At 57.1% G+C, this 6,338-nt stretch overlaps 1 pseudogene; it reads left to right on the top strand.

The window, feature by feature from the left end:
• The first annotated feature begins 203 nt into the window (after positions 1-203).
• LOC107533998 (solute carrier family 45 member 3-like) lies at positions 204-3,437 on the top strand (annotated as a pseudogene).
• Positions 3,438-6,338: the final 2,901 nt, after the last annotated feature.

The following is a 6,338-nucleotide window of genomic DNA, read 5'->3' as shown; positions in this document are numbered from 1 at the left end:
TGACTGTGGCTGTTTCCCAGCCTGGGGCACCCTGCGCAGCAGGACAGGGGCTTCCTTCGCTCCCAGTGGGGGTGGAAATAGGGCAGAGAGAGATGCAGGCCTGGAGGCTGAGTAAAGGGGATGTTGTAACCCCTGTTAAGCAGTGATTACATAATGAACCGGATTATACAATGTAATCTCAGTGGGTGCCCGCAGCACGGACAATGACCGCCCCCACGTCGCCCGCCCCCACGTCGCCCGCCCCCACGTCTGGCACCAAGTAGGCCACCCTCCAGCCTGCTCCTGCCCGCCTGCCTGGTGAAGAAAGGCTGGGGGATGGAGGTTGGAAGTGAACCACCCGTTGGAGTGGGACCTGAAGAAATTCAGTCCAGTCACAGAGCAAGTATTTTCTGCACACTCGCGGCACAACATCCGCAGCTCTAGCTCCGAGCTCTGGGACTTCTGGACTTGCACCCCAGCTCTAGCCAGGAGTTAGGCCTTTGGGCCTCAGGCTGATGCTCCAAACTGAACCCGTCTTTTCTCGTCTTCTCGCCCTCCTTACCCCTTAACTCAAACCTCTTCTTGCCTTCCCTGTTTTAGGAAATATTACCAACACCCGTTCAGGGCAGATTCTAGGGTGTTGTGTGGGGGGTAGGGGGTGTGGTTCAAAAACACTGAAGATAAAAAGCTCACCGAGGCCTCTCCACCCTACTATGCCTCACGCATACTGGGCCTTCACAGGGGATTTAGTCTAAAAATTACAGGAGTGACCCGGAGATTTAAAGGAGCCGGCTGATGTGCATGAGAGCAAGAGGAAGCCAAGCCCGACCGTGCTGGCCCTGGCGACAGCCCTTCGTCTCAGCCGGGATCTGAGTGACATGTCCTCCCCCAGGCACCCACAGCAGCAGCACTGAGCCTGGGCTGGGAGCTGCGCCTGCGTGGAGGGCTGGCAGAAACGGGCTCCTGGCCGAGTCCCAGGCGGCCTGTAGCGGCTCTGCAGTGAGCGACAGGGTCGGAGCCCAGCCCTCCTGGCCCACCGTGGTCCAGAAGCTGCGGGTGAGCCGCCTGCTACAGCATCTGAAAGCCCAGCTCCTGCGGGCCAACCTGCTGACCTCCGGCCTGGAGGTGTGTCTGGCCACAGGAACCACCTATGTGCCGCCCCTGCTGCTGAAAGTGTGGGGAGAAGTTCATGACCATGGTGCCGGGTGAGTCACCGCCTCCTCCTGCCCTCCTGTTCCAGATCCATCCTACCTGGGAACAGGACCACAGTGCCTCTGCCCGAAGAGCCCCTTGGAAGGAGAAGTGGCTGTCTGCTGGGCTGGTGTGGCTAGGGACGGGGGTGACTCTGGGCTGAGGGGGTCTCAAGAGGAAGAAAAGAGTATAGGGACATGCCCTGGTCCCCACTATGCCCCTGACCCCTGCATCCTGACTGACTCATAGGAGACACTGTAGAAATGGCCCTTCCCTTTGGCTAGCCCTTTATAATTTTATCTATTTTCTCATCTAATGCTTACAGCAGGCCTTTGAGGTTGTCTAGTCCACAGACATAATAGAGTCTGTAAGAAGTCAGCTGACCTAGCCAGGGTGTACCCTACCTACTGAGTAGTAAGGTCAGGGTCTCCCCGCCAGGGCTCTTGCTTACCGGTGGGTCAGGGGCTGGGCTGACGTGGGGAGAAATTCTGCAAAAGCCACCGAAGGCAGGTGGTCAGCGTCGTACGACTCCCAGGAAGAAGGGGCTCTATTAGGATGACAGGCTCTGGAGTCAGACCATCTGTTGAAACCCTGCCTCCCGCCTCCCTAGCCCTATGCCTCGACACAAGCATGACTTATCAGTTGCTCCATGCCTCAGTTTCCCCATCAGAAAATGGGCATCAGTGGTTCTAGCTGTGAGGAGTAAATTAGAGTCCCTGAAGTACCCAACACAGTACTCAGCACAGGATCGGTCCTCCCTGGGATAGTGTCACGGTCATTTCCATCTTTCTCCAGGAGGTTGGTTCACCTTCCCCGGCCCCTTAGGGGCCCCAGCCTCTGGCTCATCCTACTTGCCCTTCTTGCAGGCATTGGTCCAGGGCTGGGCTGGGTCTCAGGCCCACTCCTAGGCTCAGCCAGCGACCTCTGGTGTGGGCGCTATGGTCGCTGGAGTCCTTCACCTGAGCCCTGTCCCTGGGTGTCCTGCTGAGACTCTTCCTTATCCTGAGAGCCTGGAGGGGCTGCTGTGCCCGGACACCAGGCCCCTGGAGCTGGCCTGCTGACCCTGGGAGTGGGGCTGCTGGACTTCTGTGACCAGGTATGCTCCGCTCCACCAGAAGCCCTGTTTTCTGACTCTTCTGGGACCCAGACCTCTGTGGCCAGGCCTTCTCTGTCGCTGCTTTCATGGTCAGTCTTGAGGCCTGCCTGGGCTTCTGCCTGCCATTGGCTGCAATGCCCTGGCCCCTACCTGGCCACCCAGGAAGAGTGCCTCTTTGGCCTGCTCACTCTCATCTCCCTCACTTGTGTGGCAGCCACACTGTTTGTGGCCGGGAAAGCAGCACTGGGCCCAGCTGAGCCCAGCGGAAGGGTTGTCAGTCCCCTCCAGATCACCCCACTGCCAGCCGGGTCGCACCCGCCTGGCTTTCTGGTACCTGGCACCCTGTTTCCCGGCTGCATCAGCTCTACTTCCACCTGCCGCGCACCTGCACCGACTCTGTGGCTGAGCTGTGCCGCTGGGCGTCATTCATGACCCTCACTTGTTTCCCACAGACTTGGTGGGCGAGGGGCTGTACACCAGGTGTGCCCGGGGCTGAGCCAGGCACCAAGGCCCAGAGACTGCGATGAAGGCGTCCGGTGGGCAGCCAGGGCTGTTTGTGCAGTGTGCGGCCTCCCTGCTCTTCCCTCTGGTCAGGGACCAGCTGGTGCAGCCATTCCACACCCCGGCCGGTGCGGCGGCTTTCCCTGTGGCTGCTGGCACCACCTGCCTGTCCCACAGTGTAGCTGTTGTGACCGCCTCAGCCACCCTCACCCTGCAGATCCTGCCCTAAGGCCAGCCTCCCTCTACCCCCAGGAGAACATGTGTTCCCTCCCAAGCGCCGGGGAGATGCTGGCGAGGGCAGCAGTGAGGACATCCTGGCGACCAGCCTCCCACTGGGCCCCAAGGCCGGATCCCCCTTCCCAGTGGACACATTGGTGCTTGGGGACAGTGGCGTGCTCCCATCTGCACCCACGCTCTGCGGGGCCTCTGCCTGCAATGTCTTCATGGGGGAGGTGAGGGTCTGTCCAGGCCGGGGCATCTGCCTGGGCCTCACAATCCTGGACAGTGCCTTCCTGCCGTCCCAGGTGGCCCCGTCCCTGTTCATGGGCTCCACTGTCCAGCTCGGCCAGTCTGTCGCCTGTATGGTGTCAGCTGCAGACCTGGGTCTGGTTGCCACTTGGCTACACAGGTGGTATTTGACAAGAACTACCTGGCCGAACACTCAGTGTAGAGCGCATCCCACCCACTGAGGGAGCCTGCCTCCCTGCGTCCCAGCTCCCCCTCTTCAGGCTGGTGGGCTGTGGGCCGGCCTCCCATTTCTACTGCTGCCAAGTGGTGTGGCTCTTTGCTGCCACCTCGTGGAGGTAAGGTACATAGCTGCCCAGACGGGGCACTGGGCTGCTCCCGCCTCTCTCATCTTCAGGGCCGTGGCTGACTCCAAACGGGCCTACGCCTGGACTTATACAGGGAGAGAGGGCAGGATATTGGATTAGCACCGTGCACTGGAATTCAGGACCCTAACGGGATTACCCAGGATCGGGGGTAACAGCTAGTGTCCTGATCAAGAACACCAAGAGAAAGTATTTGGGGAGCTAAGTAAACTCAGCCACCAGGTCTCCCCTCTCCAAACTCCCATATCCTGTAGGTTACCCCAATGTTGCTCTAGTGTAAAACTCTCCTACGGGGTTTGGAAGTATGACAATTACTTGGGGGGCAGATTCCTGAGGGGAGAGGGGACGCTGCTGGCCCCACAGCACTGCCTTTCCACTGATTCCCTCAGCCCTGTTTTATCAGGACATGGCTTATTGGCCCTGTGTCTCCATCATAGGGACACAGGCCTTTAAACATTTAGATTATTTACTTAACTAAATAGAAGGGAATCAATTCCCAGCTCTGCCATGTCGGTAGGTGTCTAGGGGGTGACATCCACAATGACTGGGTCCCCTGAGATGGCTGGTTATGGGGCTAAGTGTGGCCAAAATCTCCTTTTCCTGCGGTGATTGGTCTGGTTCCAAAACTGCCTAACCCAGGAGCTTGGAAGCTCTGCTCGCCCCAACTGATACCCCAACTCCTCTTACCCACGGCTGGGTGGAGGGGGAGGGCTGGGCTCCAGGTCTCAGCAGCCTCCCCTCCTCTCCTGGCCCAGCCTGTCCCGCCCCACTCCCCTCTGCTTCCCCCTGGACTGGAGCTGCCCACCCTCACCTTTCCCCACAGGCTTCACAGCCTCTCTTTGGGGCTGTTTCAGCCAGTGTGGCTCCTCTAAGCTTTACCCGTCTCACCCCCAGGGCATATCTGTGCTTGGGGACTCACACAGAATCTCAGGAGCAGCCCTGCCTCGGCCAAGGAGGGAGCTTTAAATGCCATTTGCAATAATGCCTTATTTATTTAGTGGAGTAAATATTTTATACTGTATGTGAACAATCAGAGTATAGTGTTTATGGTCATGAAATTAAAGGCTTCTTATATGTTTTTAAAAAATAAAAATTAGGCATGCTTTTTAAATAGTTTGAAGAACCACTGTAGAAGAGGATGCAACATAGTGGAGAGAAGAAACTAGAAGCCCTTCTACACAAGCCAAAGCCCCTGAGAAGCCTGCCCCTGGGGTGAGGGTAGAGGGTGGTGACTGTTGCTGGAGGAGGAGCTGGAGAGGTGGGTGGGAGGAGGTGAGTGTGGCGAGGTGAGGTGAATGGCGGAAGGGAGGAGAGCTCGGGGGCATCTTTCCCTGGCTCGTCTCCATCCAAGTGCTTGAGGCAGGGGCATGATGAAGCCTGAGCACCACCGGGAGGGGCCCGGGGAACAGGATCGCCTGCTCCCTCCTGCTCTCTGGGCTCTTCAGGAATCCATAGTGCCTGCCCTCGGTCAGGTGGTCCACAGCCTACCTGGACCATTTCAAACTGGGTCAGAACCCCTTGGGTGATGAATTCCTCCGTTTCCTGTTAAAATACTACAATGTCGCTTTTAAATCAGGTGCTGGTCTCCTTCGGCTGTTGGGGAGGCTTGTGGAAGGAAGGGTGACCATGCATATTATAAATTTTAAATCAGGTGCTGGTCTCCTGCAACCCTGAGGCAGGATTAGGATGGGCTGGGGGAGGGTGGCCTGATGACTGGCAGGCACTCCGGACCTTCCAAGGGTGTGGAGCTGCCTGGCAGAAAGATTTCAGAGACACTTGATGGAGGAGACATGGTGAGACACCCTCAAAGTTTCTGAGGCCTAGAGTTTCTCCTGCCATAAAGTCTAAGAGCTGTGGTCTTTGATGGTCCTGAGTGGTCCTGTCTTCTCCCTGCTGCTGGCAGAAGAAGCTGCGGGGGCATCAGGAAGCGTAGGAAGCCTTGGTTCAAATTCAGGGTGGCCTTTGTTCTTTGGCCTGATTACCCCTGTGGCCCATGAGAACATTGTGGGTGGGTGGCTCTCAGATTTGCCTCAGAGGGAAACGACGCTAGGCAGGCTGGACCATAAAAATCAAATAATAGGTATGTTTTCGTGATTTTCACAGGAAAAGAAAACATAACCCAATAGCCAGAATTTCCCAATTAAAAGTGTTCTGCTATCACCTTTTCTTAAACTTTTGATGCCAACCTCAATTGATCCGCCCCCAGATCCTACAGACAACACGAACAAACAAGGAATAACAGAATCTAGCAGCAGGGCCCAGACCCAAAGGAGCAGGCTGAGTTCGGCAGCTCGTCAGGACCCCTGGGTCCACCAGTTTCCTCTCCTCGCTGCCTTGCTCTTTACCTTGGAGGCCCCTTGCCAGCGTTCAAACGTTATGGATATTTTGTGCCAACCCAGTTTCTCCCTGGCTGGAGAGAAGGCAAGACAGGAGGGGAGACCAGGCACTCTGTGAGCAGGCCCTCTACCTCCCCTTTAGTCCCCACACTGCCAAGCAAGTTCCCTGACGTACCGCTGGTTCTCGTTCCATGTTTGCTGGTTGATCTTTGGAGCGTTACAGGTGGTCGCAGAGGGCCATGGGGCACTTCAAGGGAGAGTGCTTGGAAGAGAGAATCCAGTCTCCTCAGGAACGTGACCAGATTTCTCTTCCACGCAGGCACTTGAAGTTGAAACGACAAAGCCGGCTTGCTACTAATTGTCCCCCTCCCCAAAGAGCTCTCCTGCTCCTAACTCTCCCCGCCA

Source organism: Miniopterus natalensis, chromosome 11 (genome assembly GCF_054644295.1).
Source record: "Miniopterus natalensis isolate mMinNat1 chromosome 11, mMinNat1.hap1, whole genome shotgun sequence".
Taxonomy (NCBI): domain Eukaryota; kingdom Metazoa; phylum Chordata; class Mammalia; order Chiroptera; family Miniopteridae; genus Miniopterus; species Miniopterus natalensis.
The sequence above is the reverse complement of the archived record's forward strand: the minus strand, read 5'-3'. Positions and strand labels throughout refer to the sequence as shown.